Below are 16,092 nucleotides of genomic sequence, written 5' to 3' on the forward strand. Positions count from 1 at the left end.
ATGAAATGTGCAATGAAGGATTTTTAACATGACTTGTACTTTCACTTTACGTTTAAATAAAGTATGTTTGTAAAAATCTCAATAAAGTACTAGTTAGTCCGGCTCAAGGCTCAAGGTTTGATCTCATGTTTGTCACCATTAGGACCTGTTTTTAGCAAAAATATCAATGTCAATGTAAGTTATGAAATCTCAGCAATTACTGTCCAATGTAAGATTACTGAATTCAAGTTTTATCCCCCAAACAATGTATACTGGGAAGTAGGTTAAAATGCTAATCTGATGGGTTTCATGAAAACTCAGCTTTACATTCTTTCAAATCATTGTTTCAAGTAATTTTTCATGAGACCTGAAGTTGTAAAATAGGTCTGACATTTATTTATTTATTTTTTGGCAAATCATGACAAGTCACCTGACTGAGTTTTACCACATTTTATACACCAAAACTGCTGTGCGATATATCGCAGTTTGATAACCTTGTGGACCGATTCTTACAGTATGTAAACAGTAAATTAATAGATATATAAAGTTCAACAGTTGCATGCCAAAGCAGAAGATGCTGTTTTAGACTTGAAATCAGTTGCCTCCAAATATGACTTTTAGAGCAAAGTCAAAATGAGGACACATCCTTCAGAGCAGCCATTTCCTTCCCCCTGTCCCTTCAGGTTTTTGCTTCAGATGATCCCTCTGAAACAGAGTCCTGTGTCTCTCGGGTACCCAGAGCAAACACACACGGGGCAGCGGTCCCTGCGGCTGTTGATGTGTTACCTTTATTTATCATGGGTAAGGTTTTGCTAAGCGTGCATGTTCTATTCCTGCTCTTGTAACCGCAGACATCCAGTTTTTGGCCTTTGAGCAGCATTAGTGGAACAAATGGGAGCAAAAGCGGTTGTTTTTGGAGGCGAACACATTACTCATTCCTTTTCAGCACCGTGATTTTCCCAGCTGCTGTGGGGAGTCCAACAGATACAAACCTACTTCCCTCACTTTTAGGCTACTGCTGCTTTGGTAAAACTTCACTTTACTCATCCACAATATACTTTGTGTGTTTTAAAATGTTAGCAAATGAGGATAATAAGATAACACAATTTCTATGAGATATATAGTATTAGAATGTGTCCACTGGTAGAGCTTTGGCAGGAGTATTTCTGCCATGCTAGCTATTCTTGCATGATCTGATGTTGTAATTCTCACACAGTTGATGGAATCTAGTTCTCTGCAAGTAACGTGATTTGGACAGTTAAGTTGTAAATACCAAGCCCCCAGGAACAGCACCGGGCTTTAGAGCATGGATGTATAAAAAGAATAAGATAGGGTGTCACCACTCAACCTTGCAGTCAATTTTACCCAGTGGCCACTCACAGTCTTGCAGCTAAAAAGCCCCAAAAGCATTTTTCCTATCGTAAACAGATGTCTGTTAAACTGTTGACATGATACTTCTAACTAGTTTTATATTTGTTAAATTTCCCCTAACACACAACCAGGCCAGCAATTCTCATTGGAATGAATAGGCGCTATTTTGGGGTTGGGTATTCAGTTCTTATATATATGTTATATGTCTTACATATAAATGCTTTCATGCCAATTTGACACTGTGGCCAAACTGTGGAAGTACAACTTACAGGTCCGTCATGTGATGTCATGAGGGCCAAAAATACCTTTTCCCATGAACTTACAATGCAGAAAAGACTAATTTCAGTATATGATTAATTCATGCACTCATTCATCTTATCCCCACTCAAGTTAGCTGAGCGTTTAACCTGAAAGTAGCCAGCTCAACCAATACAAGTCTCTAGTACACATGCCCTATGAGCCCCATAGATGTGGATTTATTTACGCAAAGAAATTGAACCTTTTTGGCTTCATGCACTAGTTGTTTTGTTTTGAATTTGTTTGTTTGTAAGTGTTGCTGAAATTTGAAGAGCATATTATTTATTTGAAATATTTTCTTTATTAAATTGACAAAACAGTTATTATATATTCTATCATGATAGAGTGATATAAAATAATGTATACCGTGATTGATTTTTGTCCATGTCGCCCACCCCTATAGAATATACTACATCTTTAATAAGTTCTTCAAACAGCATGTTGCCTTTCTCTCCTGCTGATTCCAACAGTCCAACCAGTTTCTGAACAACATCATCACGTTCCACTCCTGCCAAAAAAATACACTCCCTCTCACAGACAAGAGAGTAACAGCACCAAACCATTTCCTGGTGTCACATGTTTCAACTCTGTGAGGCTGAAACAATTCTTTCTTTCATTATAATGAAACATGAGATGCCAGATAATCTCATAAATATGTGTTGTATTCCTTTTTCTGCACTCACGCCGGTCGGGAGAAAAGAGGCAGGCCTTTGTTTGGGGCTTCCTGGCTCACAGGAAGTGATTGCAATGGGACAGTGAGGGACACTCATCTCTTGGAAAGGGGGAATGCTCGAAGACGTATCCCTTTTTGATCAAGGCTTGCTGACGGATCGCCCGGAGAAAGGCAAATGGGGATCATACCGGGGCCTGATGACAAGAGGCCAATTTTGATGTCCCTTTTCTCTCATTGCGGCTCTTCTCTTTCAAGCCCAAATCTGGTTGAGCAGCCTGGGAAAATGGCCTTTTACCCACCTTCCTTGTCTCAGAGTTGACAGGACGACTAAGAGCTAAATTGAATTTAGATGAATGTTGAGACTAAATAAACTGCCTGTGTCTTAATTCTACTTGCAATGAATAGGCTCCTGATTGCTTCATACAGTCTATTTTCCCAGATAAAACATCTATCAGGAGTCTTTTAGCCGTGGTCATTCTTTTGTCTTTATCGCTGGATTTGATTAATGCGCTATTCATTCACAAATGGACAGTCCGCCACAAAAAGCACAGGGGAGAATTCAGGTCCATAAGAAATTCCATAAAAAGTGGACAAAGTGCTGAAATAAAAGCTTTCTGTGAGCAAAAACAAGGGCACTGCTTCGTTTCATCCCCAGATTGTTTAATTGAAAAATGTTGACCCATGTGAGACGCATTACATCTGAGCAACATCAGGCTCCACATTCAATGTAACTATAACCTCAAAGGCCACATGTTCTCGCAGTGTTTATAATGCATTAGTGGAACAAACTCTACACTGTACTCTCTTTACAAATCCCACCTGGCCTAATATTAGTTACAGATGTGGCTCTCTAATTCATAATGAACTAATAATGGTTTTGTTAGTGCAAGATTGTTTTCCTTTCCCCCCCTCGCACACACGTAGATGGAGATAATCTGTCCTGGAGGTGTGGCAGTGCAGGAGAAGATATTGCACCCTGCATGAAACATAGACTTTGGAATGTGTTGTTGCAAGATAGCAGCCTTTGAATTGTCTTAATGTGAGTCACTCATCATGAAGTGAATGGATCTGTATCATTAAATAACAGTTTTTTTTCTTTGGGGGAGTCACCTTCTGTATCTGCTAAGATTATAATGACTTATTGCAAAGAAGGGGGTGAAAAAAAATCCATGTATGATCTCTCTAATATGCACAAGAAAAACCGCCGAAGTTCAGCACCTTGTTTAATTGGATGTCTTTGACTGTATTTGCGGCAAATGAAACCACATGACACAGAACGGCAAATTAATGACTCCATTTTTTGATCGTGCACTGATATAAAGGAGAGCTCAAGGACTAGACATCCGAGACAAAGTAGAACAAAAGATGGAGATCTGAGGGCATCAATTAACAGCCTGATCCTGCTTTTATGTCAAAGAGACTACGGTGTAAAAAAAACATCCCATCCGAGTCATTTTTCAGCTGTAATGCATGGAAGTCACACATTTATCTCAAACTGTTCCTTATTAAATTTATGAATGTATATACTTTTATAACAACATAGGAATTAATTTGTTCTGTTGTTTAGTACGTCACATCATATTCAGTTTTACCACGAAAAAAGTAACAAAATTGAAAATAGACAAATTAATTGCACTTGACGGCTACACTAAAGGCCAAAAGTTTGGAAGCACCTTATATTTTCTGTTCACAATGGCTTTTTTTAAAAACCAGTATGGATTTTTGGATGTATTTCAGACTTTACTTTCATTGAATTTAACCATTTTCCTCAATTTACCTTTAGGTATACATTGATGTTACCAGACCATTGCTGAATAAATGTTACCCTACATTGCTCCGGGTCTGAAAAGTGAAAAGTCAATGCATAAATGCCTAAAGTCTGCATTCTTTCTAATAGCCAGCAGGGGGCGACTCCACCGGCTGCAAAATCAAGTCCGATTGCATAGAAGTCTATGAGAAATGACTATTTGTCTCGCTTGATTTATGGTTTCAATCACTGATTTCAAGTGGGGGATCTGTCAATCAGGATAAGCTAGAGGTTTTCATGCCGTGGACTTAGTTCTGGGTGTTGTCCGTGTTTTCAGCTGAACTTTCACAATGTGTTTTCACTTCATGAAAGTTAATCATAACATTTTGGTTGCCTATAAATGTCTTGTTCAGTGTTCGGTTGTACTAAAAGACTGGTCCGCTGTTTATGTTGTTCTGTAAGTATATTTTATACTTTTCTAGTAAAGATTAACACCCCAATATGAGTTTAATCAATATGATTTTACTTTATTGTTCTTCAAACCTTAACCAGTCAAGAAGTCATGGTCATTTTTAAGGTAATTTTGTGAAATCAGGTTGAATAAACAGTATATGACTTTAGCTTTTACTCGTGTTGAGGTCTAGCAGCCATCTAGAATTTTCAAAAAAAATTCAAATTGAAAGCACCAAAACACTAGTGCACTAAAGTCTTTATAAGTCAGGTATTCTCTTGCACACTGTATCAGCCTGTGGAGAAACCCAAAACCTGACAGACCTGCCTTGCTGAGTTACAGTTGCTAAGCTATCTAGAGAATGGTCAATTTATGTCAATTTATGTCAGACTCAACTATCAACATGGAAATCCCTCCTGCTGTACATGCTGCCAAATTTAACATCAGCCTATGACTCCTTAAAAAAATCTGCTTATGATTTTAAAATACCACAGCAGGGTGCCAAACACATAATATGTATTGAGCAGCTTATTTTTATGATTTATCTGTATGGATTTGGCCAATTGCCTCTGCTCAAATCAAGCTCGGAGGAAAATGGAGGAAAAGGGGACATTTGGAAGCAAAAAGTCTGACCATGGATCATGTTTTTAATTTATATTTAGTGTGTCTACACAGAATGATCTCTTATGTATTAGAGAGCTGTGCTCTCAGAAATAGACTCTGAAATGTGAAACGTTGTAAATGACATCTACTGTAGAGGTAATACCCACTGCCAGGTGCTTTAGAAACCTCTTGCCATTATTTTGCACTGTAGACTGTGCCAAAGCATTCAGTTGTTCACACAGAATAAGTGCACTTTGACAAAGAGATACCATATTGTACTGAGGAGTTTGTCATCCTGCTTTCAGTTGGGAAGCATGTTGGTGACGTGCAAAGAACAAAGCCGTAACACGTGCGGTGTGAAGTATTAAATTAAAACGTCTTCCTGTTCCTTCCCTCGTAGATTTCACCTCGCCACTTTGATGTCTGACCTGTGATGGAGCGGAGAATGAAGCCGCACACTCTGTGTTATTGCAGCATGTGTGTGAGTCTCATTAGGCAATTTTACCCCTGAGATAGATTTCGCAACAAGGAAAACAAGAATGATAAAGAAAATGAAAGAAGGAGAGAAAGCATGAGGAAATCCAGAGGAAAAGAGGACTGGGGATATTGTAATTAGTTGCACCTGTTTCCTTTAACCCAGCTCCAGTTTCCCTCTACAAACGCATGCAGATTACCCATCAAAGCCCCTCGTCGCTGCCTCTGCTCAATGGATCCTTTGTTGCCAGTTGTCAGGGAGGCGGCCCACAAAAGTATGTAACACAAGCAGGCCACATTGCTCTGGAACTTACAGTACATGCAAGCCTCCACCGGCCACAGCAAGAATAATAGGCAGCGTTTGTAGACACGGAGTCTGCATCATGTGAGACACTGGTGGCACTTTTTTTTCGGATGTGACCACAACAGTTGCATCATCTGTCAACAGTCTAAAATGGGCCCGTGTTAGCTGTTAGGGAAGAGGAACGAGCTCTGCCACACAGGTCTCAACTCAGCTGTGGAAAGATGAATTTGCTCGTTTGCACGTCCACTGAGACACACGCATACAGTATATATAGTGTCTATACAACTTGTGTCTATATACTTGTGCCCATACTACTAATAACTGTGATGCATTGTCTCTAACAGTTTTGCTTTAACATAATTTATTGTGATTAAAACAGATTTCAGACTCTTCTGAGGAAACTTATTAATGAATAGTGTCACTATCTCTCCTGGTTCTCTTTGTAACTTCCAGGGTCTCACATATCATTGCCTCTTGAAGAGAGTATTCATAATTATTAAGCAACATTAGTTAAAATATATTGCAATATAACCATACATTGGTTAAGTTTGGGAAACTTAAAAAACTACATGATTAAGTTTAGGAAAATAGTTTGGTGTAATATATCTACTCCTGGACATTATGTAATCACAGAAAGTAGCTACATAGGTTATGTAAAATGTGACGTAGAATGTGATGTAGCTCCACACTGATGTTAAATTACATAGGTAACTTAAAATAATAAAAGGGATTTTTGGTTTTAGTCCTGTTTGTTTGACCCATCCACCTCCCTTAGTGGACCTTGTCATTCTTGACACGGCATACGCTCTCTTCCATTATAATTACTATGGCCACTTGAGGGCACTGCTTAACAATAAATGAAGTCCCCAAAGTGGACTTTGTCAGGTTTTGCGACTTAGCTCAGGTTATATTTACTACACCCACTAGAGGCCGCCACATAGAATAACAACATATAGGTTGTAATACAGTCTATGGTCGTAATAAGTTGCTGTTCAATGGACACATGGGGTAATTCTTTTTTTCTCTATTACACTATTCCAAAAACTACACTGTTGCTCAGAAAATTGGAATAAAATATATATTTTTTTACTTCTTTCCATGAAATGATTGTGACAATGTGACTTATTATTGACAGATAAAGCGACTATCTTCTCAAAACTTCATTAATCAATCTCTTCCAAACATATCACAATGAAAATGAAGGGTTGTGTCTGAAAACTACATTATTCCAACTTTATGGGTGACCGTGTATTAAAAACCATTTTAATGAGCCACACTGTTGCACTAGGTGCCAGTTTCCTTGGGCGGTGTGTGTGACATTGTTTATTTTGACTCTGTCCAACTACTCCTGCTGCTGTAAATATTCTATAAATCACTAAATGTGTATAAATCTGCAGCTGAAAATATTCCCCAACAAGTGTACTATTCCCTTTTGTCTGAGTAATGTTTGCTAAAGCTACACTGCCCAGCTGTTTGAGTAAATTACTGAGCCTTTATCTTAAAATGTGTAGATTTTTCTAGATTTACCTCTTTAGTAGAAGCTGAGTGCCAGTAATAAAGAGTAATAAAGAATGTAGAGAAGTAAAAAAGTTATGAGTAACAGACTTTTCATCAACGCTGTTGCCAACTGTATCATTTTAGACACATTTGACAAGAAAAATAGGAACAAAAATCTCAAACAGATGTTATGAGAGGTACGGTTTAATCATAGCGACACATTTCAGTCAACAGACTTAATATCTAAACTTGTTTCTGTTTTAAACTTTACTGATCTGCTGTGGCTCAGTCAAACTCTTGCTGTGAAGACAAAAAATGTTTTAACCCCAACAAAACTTTGTTCTAAATGCATCTGGAAATCCTAAAGTTTCCAAAGAGACCAAATATGTCAAGCTGAGAATATTTCCATTTGATGGAATGATGGAGCCATAAAAAACATGGAGTCTTTGGTTTGAATATTTCACTCTGTGTAAACATCAAATAGCTTCAATGAAGAGTTGGACCAAGATGATGCACATATGTGTGGAATAATATGATTTTTACCCTTAAAGCTACGATTAAAGAGTGAAATTACATGTTGGAGCTGTGGGAATCAGAGCTGGGGACAGGCATTTATGATAATTATAGACAAATAGCCAATCTTTATGCTGGTGGTCTAGTTTGCTTATGTGGGTCATATAGAGGCATCAGTATTAAATAGAGCCTGTTTCATAACCAGATAAAAACTCCTTGTACTTGCTTTAAAATTGGATGCATAAACAAACAAACAAACATAAAGACGTATATTTTTGCTTAATCACTAATCAGTAAAGTAAATCATTTTACTTAATTAAAGGTTTATTTTATGTTTATACATCAATAGATACACTTTCACTATCTTACTTAATTTTCAACTTAGATTTTTATTAGCTTCTTCTGTCTGTCAGCAGGATTATGGAGAAACTGCTTACCACATTTTAAACAAATCTGGAGTCAGGGTGAATGGGCCAAGGAAGAACACATTAAATTTTGGAGTGAATCCAAATCACAAATTATTTTTCACATTCATTAACGTTGCAAGGTTGGGCATTTGTGCTGTATTCATGTGCTCTTTGAATAATCTGAAAAGTGAGTTCTTGATCATATTTCATGCCTTACCTGATCCATTTCCTTTGCTATTTGTTGTCATGCAAATATTGGAAACTGCTATCAAACAAGCTGAGCTTTAAAATACAACGGATCTAATGACTTAAAGCTCGTCTACACACAGAAGTAGAAGAAAAGAACAATTTCCCAACTCTAGGGCCTTTATAGTTTGTAGATGTAGTTGGGTACAATTTTAAGTCATCTGATAACATGTACCTACATTTTGTTGGGCTTTGGGTTCCATAATGAGGGCTCAGTTACTTTTTTTCTTCTTCTTTTATTTTTGCAAACTCCTATAAAGGCACTCTGGTTCGTAGATGGGCCCAAGAGCCCATTCTCTCAGGAAATCAGTTAGAGTGAACCATGAACACTATAAAAGTTTACATTTTATTCTTCTTGAACTAAGCCTGCCCTCGTACAGAAAATGGACGTATCGACACCGATTCTATTGGCCAGTTACTAATAACAACAGCTGTTCACGATGCTTATTCTACACAATGTGTGAGTGTGTATGTGTTGTTCTCACAGGCGTGTAGCTAGGAGTTACCAAGACTAAACATGACAGCTGAAAACCCAAACTGTGCCCTCGAAAATCTATTAAAAAAATATAAAAAAATCACCAGCAAAGTGGAAAGTCACATTTACTTTACACAGCATTATAATTATCCAAATATAACACTAATAACTGAAACATCTCACTTGTTCCAGCTACTTGGTTGATTTAACAGTACCCTGAAGTGTTTAGGGTGCAGTGCTTATTATACCTTTTTTGTTTTCTTTTCATCCTTCAGATTGTAGAAAGTAGATGCTCATAATTTGAATAATTTCTGTGAAATGCATTACTTTACTGCTTATTTTATCTTGAATCTGAAATAATCACTGGACCGAAATAACTACAGAAAAGCTGCTGATTCTGATGTTGACAGCTGCTGCAGCAACATGAATGAATCTCAGTCATACTGTATATTGAGCTCCTGACTCATGGCCTCCATAATCAATATCATGTATGGATTGTCCATGTTTCAATTTGGAGATAATCTGGATCCAGCAGCTTTCCTATTTCCTCCATATGGTCACCACATAATTGAAAACACTTAGACGAGTGATATTTTGGTCACCGTGTTCCTGATCCTGGATCAGCCAGTTCTCTGCACAGCTGCTGCAGTCTAATAGCATTCATTTGAAGAAAGTGTCCTTGATTAGGTTATTATCAAGATCATTTAGCGTTTCAATAAGAGAAGTACGGGGAGGAGTGACAGCGATGTGGCGGTACAGTGGTATTCTCTCTCATTGAATTGGACGCTGATAGGTTCACATGCTCACCTCATGGAACGTATCTGACAATGAGCGGCGCGGTGGAGGCAGGGGGTAAAGGGGGAGAGAACGTTCTGCATTCAAGCGCTAATTAGAAAAATTAGATCTATGAAAGGCAGCAAGTGATCTAGGCCTTCAACCTACGTCTGTGTACCGCTGTAGCAGCACAAAGAGGAGGCAACAATAAGCACTGAGGAGGAGGGAGAGGGGGGATAAATAATTTAATCCATTATCTACTCTGCAAAGCTCATCAGCACTGCTACACAATGGCCACGATTGAATTGCTGATTGCATTTCTCTCCTACCCTCCAGGAGAAAATGCCCATGCTCCACTATGCGCTCTCAGCCTGCCAGCACAACCAAGAGCAAGAGAAAGACAGAGAGAGAGAGAGAGAGAGAGAGAGAGAGAGAGAGAGAGAGAGAGAGAGAGAGAGAGAGAGAGAGTAGTGTAGAGTGTCTCCCACCAAGGTCAAACTACAATACAGCAATCTAATTAAGAGTATCAGAGAGTTTCCTGTACAGGGTCAACCTCCCTGTTGTGCTCACAGGCTCATATTGTCCATTATGTATTACATCATGTACTCCTACATGTAAATGATGGATGTGATGCTGTGATCTCCCCTGTCTGTATTCTTTTTAATTGATAAGAGTGTCTAGATCTATAAAAAGAGTTTGACCAGCAGGATGTATGCATGGATTACTGCTCAGGTCAAGTGTTGTCTGTGTTCGCCGTGTTTGGTGGTCGCTCCACCAGTCCAAAGTGAAACATTGGCTTATACATAAACGAAAGATGAGGTAATTTGCCAGGAACTCCAAAATTGTTGTGAAACAGTCGCAATCTTAAACATGTGAACAGAAAACTATTATTGTTAGGGCGATCATTCGTGGCCGTAGTAGTTATGACAGAAGTGAGATCACAGAGTGTAAAGAACGACCACCAAGGGAGCTGGATGGGTCAAACAAACACAGGACTTTGACAGAGGTCATCATTGCTATTTTAAGTTTGTTATTTAACTGACATGCATAGCTACATCACGTTCTGTCACATTACATCACCTATGTAACTACTTTATCTGTCTCACGTCTGGAAGTAGTTATATTACCCAAAATATCTTTTCCTAAACCTAACCAAGTAGTTTTGATGCCCAAACAAAACCAAACTGTAACAATCTTTATAATGTTAATGACATGTTTAAAACTACTTGTCTAGGTAAGAGGACGTGTTTATCTCCTGCTACCTGTAGGGGTGCCAATGTAGGAGACACTGATGTGAGTTGTATAAGAGGGTGGGAAAGACCTATGTTGTTGATTGGACTGGTGGACCTGTTTGGTTAACGACGTGAAATAAAACTTCTTGGTTACATTTTTTAAAAAAGTCCTGAGTTTATATGAGCCATCCATCCACCCAAACTTCTCCTTATGTGGACTTTATCCCTCTTTATAATATGTCACTTGACTTCCTCCTTTGCTCCCGTCAAAAATACCATTAGAGGTAGCCGCTTAATAAAAAATGTACTGTATATATGGAATTTTAAAAAAGCTGCTTGACAAAGACAGCTAGAATGTGGTTAAGGATGGTCTGGAAATATTGCAATAACTCTTTGATGGATTGCCATGGATATTGCACAGACATCCATAGTCCCCAGAGGATGAACTCTATTGACTTGGTGATCCCCTGACTTTTCCCATAGCATCACCATGAACATTAATATTGTTTTTTTAGTGAAATGTCTGAACAGCTATGAATTCTTTTAACAGATATTCATGTTCCCCAGAGGATGAATCCTACTGACTTCTCTGACCAATATAAATTCTCATTTGACAGCTATTGGAGTGGACGACTCTTCTAAGTATCTGGATAAGGAAATAAGTCCAGTCTACTGCACAAGAAAGATTATTTTAACTTATTTCCCAAGTTGTGACTCTGTTTACCATTCAGGTAACCATGGGCTACTGTCTCTATTTGGATGAGGAATTTTAGGATTAGGAATATTTGCTCATCCAGATGGTTTGGAGAGTCTTTGAGGAGAAATACTTTAGAACAGCAATAAGTCTTGTTAGATGACCTTTTGTGGTTTTCAAACATCAGCAGGTAGTTATATTGGAGAGAAATGGATGCTTAGCTCTGAATGTAGCACTAATACATGAGCGGCACAAACTGGATCTACTTTGTGCCTCACCAAGCTGCTAGCATGAATGTAGACCCTTAGCCTTGGTTAACTATCCTTTACACATCATCAAATGTCAATGTGTAACAGTCAGGAAGGCAAGAAACCATTAATGGATGAATCTGGCAATGCTTTATGATGGTGATTGCTTCCATCATTTTCTCCCCCCCATCAACTGCAATCTATCATCTGCATCAGGAACACTTAAAGTTTTCTTGGCCCAATGCCTCTGACATGCTGGCTTAATTTTACCTTCCATTTCAGTGTGGCGCATTTACATAAAACACAGCGAAAAGTAGTACACATAATGGTCCCCTTTGGCTAAATGCTTTAAGGTCCTGTCCACAGTCCCAGTGAGGGGCAGTCAAGCTGCCTCTGCTCTGCTCTGTTTGTTTTATGGAGCAGTAGTGAAACCACTTTGAGGTCAGCTAGCTGCAAAAACTGTGCTGGGTCTCCTATGGTCCGCTGAAAAACGGTCCAAAACCGATCCAGAGGGCCATTTCTAGCAATCCAGCCAACTTTCATTGACAAAAAGAGGTCATTACTCTGTGCACGGCTACAGCAATAACAGGATCAAATGCTGTGGATGGCTTGTAATGGAGACATTTTACTTATGTTAGGGCTGCTGGCCCTGCTGATCGATCCCTCTTGCAAAGGTGGTTCTGTGGGAAGAGGCACATCATTAAAAAAGCCCAAAATGTCCCCTTTCACAACATGCAGCAATATGGGTTCTCCATTTGCACACCCTGAATTAATTTGAGTGCTGTCATTATGCAAGTACAGCACAAATTGTCCAAGACCAAGTGAAACTATTTATAGCTATCACAAGGCCTGAGAGCCAAGTGTGCCTAATGGTGTAATTTGTATTGTTAATGGTAATGCACTATTAGTTTGTTCCATTTGGCTTTGCACAGGTGCATTAATGGGGGCTTGGTGAACCGTTTCAGTCAGTCCAAGCTCCCATGCTGCTCTGTGGAGGCTTTCAGAAGGACCACGGCTCCCTCTAGTGGCTTAGAGCAGAACAGCGAGACAGAACCTGGTGTCACTTCAAACACAAGCTGGAGTCAAGGTTAAGGGAGAGGCATGTTATTTTTGCTGAAACAAAAGACAAAGCTTTTGTTGAATAGATAAAATCAAGTAGACTTACTGTGACAAGAAAGACCTGCCTCCTTAAAAACAAAAACAAAAAAGTCCTTAAAAACTACACAAAAGCAAAAACAACAGTTCCCGCAACTGCCAAACAACAAAGCAGGATAGACTTTTGAAATATTGTGTTCCTAATTAACCTTCAAGCTCATCAGCCACAATCAATATAGAGTGTAGCCCTTTTTTTCTAATTGAGATGAAGTAATTATCAGACTGTATTCATCTCGTTAATGAAACAATGTTCCAATATGCCTGCAGCTAAACTGTTAATTGAGTTCTATTTTCTGAGACGGGCAGCCTCTCCTTGTGTCCATGGCCACAAAGCGTCAAATATGGGCTGGGGCCTTTGTGCTTGTCTCTGTGTAGACACAAGAACAGGCTGTGGACTGGTGGAGCGTGCTGCTAGTGCTTCTCCCTGCAGACACTCGCCCTCCCTCCTGTCTATTCTCCCATCAGAGAGGAGGCAAGAGTTGGTAATACCGCTGACTTCAGCAGATCATCCCATCCCAGTCTGTTATTTCACGGTTTCAGTGGTTAAGTACTCCCTGTTGAGTAAGATATAGCGAGGCAATTATTCTGTAATTATGAAGCCAAAAGACGAGAAATGGAGTCAAGAGTTACTGGGCTCATGTAAATCACTGCAAGGGACTCAAAAGGGTACAAAACAAGTCTGATTGCACACATATGGGACTAGCCATGGCCCCTGTGTACTCTGCTGTTGAATCCTAATATTATCAACTTTAAGATTTGACACTGGAATGTCCCCAATGAGGGGTTCAAGCAGCGTAGCTAGCTGTTGTAGCCCTATTTTTTTATTTATTTCAGTCTTCTTTTTTCTTCTTATTTTCCTCCTCTAAAAGTGTTCCTGCAGCAAGAACCGTAAGAACAACATTCACAAAAAATTGCAGGTGGGTTGCAAATTCCATTGGCCTCAAGGTGGCGCTATATCAATGAAGTTTACATTTTAAAAATTAGCTCAAAAACGGCTTGCCTTAGAGTGAAAATTCCTTTTTTTTCTCCCATTCTTCTGCATCTTTGCTCTAATGGTCATTTGCTCTAAAAATTTGAACCTTTGCAACTTTTTCCCAATTTTCTCAAAATCCTATTTTCTACAACTCATCGAAAAATGTTGTGCCAATCATCAATCATCAATATGTTCTGATTTTACAGGCCAGTCAATTTTTAAACAAATAGGTCATTTTCAAACATTTGCAATACCTAATGAATACATTAAGGGTTGCTCATTGAGTTCTATGCTTGGACAGTAAATGAGAAGAAAACTAAGAAAACTAACATCAGCCTCAGTTGTAGTTTATGTTTAGTGGCAATTATCAAATGTTAGCATGCCAACAGGCTAATTTAAGATGTTTATCATTATTGATAATAAGATCTGCGTAGCATCAGCATGTTAGCATTGACAACATGAGCATGCTATCCATTAGCATTTAGCTCCAAGCACCACATGGCAGTACAGGATACAAATTCAGGATTAACCAACAGTATGACAGCTACAAATGACTAATAATAAAATAATAAAGACACTGAATTGAGTTATCTGTTGTAGGCCTGCTGTACATAAGAGATTATATTGAAAGATTCCTGTCTGCTGAAATTTTGAAGGACGCTGCAGGTTTCTCCAAGATAAAAGAACAAAAGTCATCAATAAACTTCCACATCCAGAACTGTTTGTCTGCTCACGAGACCACATTACCCCGGTCCTCGAGAACATCCACAGGGATCAAACAACACATCCACTTCAAAGTTCTCCTCCTGACCCATAAAGCCCTCCATCACCAGGCCTCCTCCTAACTGATCTGCTCCACTACCACAAACTACAACCGTAACCTGTGTTCCTCCAATGCAAACCTCCCCTCTCTACCACCACAAACCAAGCACCGGACCCTGGGAGACCGAACCTTTTCCATAGCTGCTCTCACCCTCTGGAACTCCCTGCCAAAACACATCCGTGACCGTACTGACCTGCCCACGTTCAAAAAACGTACAAAAACCATCGACTGTACAAATAAAAAACTCACCGCTTCAGTATTGCTTTTAATTTGTGACTGCTTTAAGCTGTTTTGTTTTATATTTCCGTGTTCTCATTGTTGCTCCCACCGCGTTTATATGCAACTGTTTTTAGACTTTAAATGTGTGACTATGTTTTTAAATTGCGTTATTGACTTGTAAAGTGTCTTTGTATGGAAGAGGATCGGGGCCAGATAGGAAAAATAAATAATGAAAGGAGGATTTTTATTTTCATTATGCAGTTTAGCGAGAATAAAGTCGAAATGACAAGAATAAAGTCAGATGTTGAGAATAGAGTTGAAATATGATTTGGAGAAAATAGTCGAAAATTACGACAATGAAGTAAACTTTGTGTTCGGTAAAGTTGGAAAGGTATTCACAGGTTTGTGTCAATAGGTCATCAGAGGAACATTGTTTTCTATCCCAACAGTTTGGTAGACAGCTACAATCAGCTACAACCTGATTTTCATCAATGTCATAAAATCAGCAATAACCACACTATTTAGGGGTGTAGTAGAAGTAAAATCCTCCTACACATAAATGAGATATTCTTGGTAGTAGGCTACCATAACTATTGTTTTGGGGAAAATCTGCTTTTATGTAATTTATGTGAAAGTTTATTATTATTATTAAATATTATAAAGGTATTTTGTCAACATTGTATTTCGACTTTTTTTCCTCTACATTATATTTTGACTTTATCATCTTACTTAGTGATTTTTTCTTCTACTTGGCCCTAATCCTCTTCCGTATCGTTGAGTATTCTGAGAAGTACTCTAAAAAATAAAACGTATCATTGTTGCTATCTTCCTAGCAAAAGATGCTATCAAGTTGCATTAAGGCAAATGTAGACATTAGGAAATTTAAAGCTGCTTTATCTTCATATATAGTTCAGGTGCTCGATCCACAGTCCGGACT

Source organism: Centropristis striata, chromosome 9 (genome assembly GCF_030273125.1).
Source record: "Centropristis striata isolate RG_2023a ecotype Rhode Island chromosome 9, C.striata_1.0, whole genome shotgun sequence".
Taxonomy (NCBI): Eukaryota; Metazoa; Chordata; class Actinopteri; order Perciformes; family Serranidae; genus Centropristis; species Centropristis striata.